The following is a 554-nucleotide window of genomic DNA, read 5'->3' as shown; positions in this document are numbered from 1 at the left end:
GATGGTCTCTCTAGGACCGACACAAGTGAGTGTTTAGCAGCAGCTCCTCTGCTTGGAGCAACTGCAGCGGGGTTCTAAGAAGCGCACAGAGCCGTTGGTTGTATCAAGGGACAACAGGGGAGCGGAACATTAGCATGGAGAGGGAGGGGTTTGTGATTTGTGCACCACCACGGAGGGGTCGGGGTGAGGGGGGCGGGGTTAAACGGTGGAGGAGGAGTCAGTTGAGCAACAGTCTGAAAAATGGTGTAAACCTTACAACAGGCCGTAGTGTTGTTGTAGTTCATACATCATTTAAATGTAGGGGCGTTCCATCTGGAGGGTTACTGAATGTGTCTAGGTATGTTACCCAGCATCTGAGTGACCTTGAGTGGTTTGCGCTTTGTTAAACGCTGCCTTTTTTTTTTCAATGGCACAAATGAGATGAGAAAAAAGTCCAAACCAAAGTCATCGGAAGAATACTAATCCAACTAGTGACTGGAAATGTATTTTTTTTTAGCCTGGGCTACAAATAATATACTCTTCTTTTTTTTTTTTATACTTTTTTTTTGCACTAT

The sequence above is a fragment of the Pholis gunnellus genome (genome assembly GCF_910591455.1).
Source record: "Pholis gunnellus genome assembly, chromosome: 5".
NCBI lineage: Eukaryota > Metazoa > Chordata > Actinopteri > Perciformes > Pholidae > Pholis > Pholis gunnellus.
Note: the sequence above shows the minus strand (reverse complement) of the source record.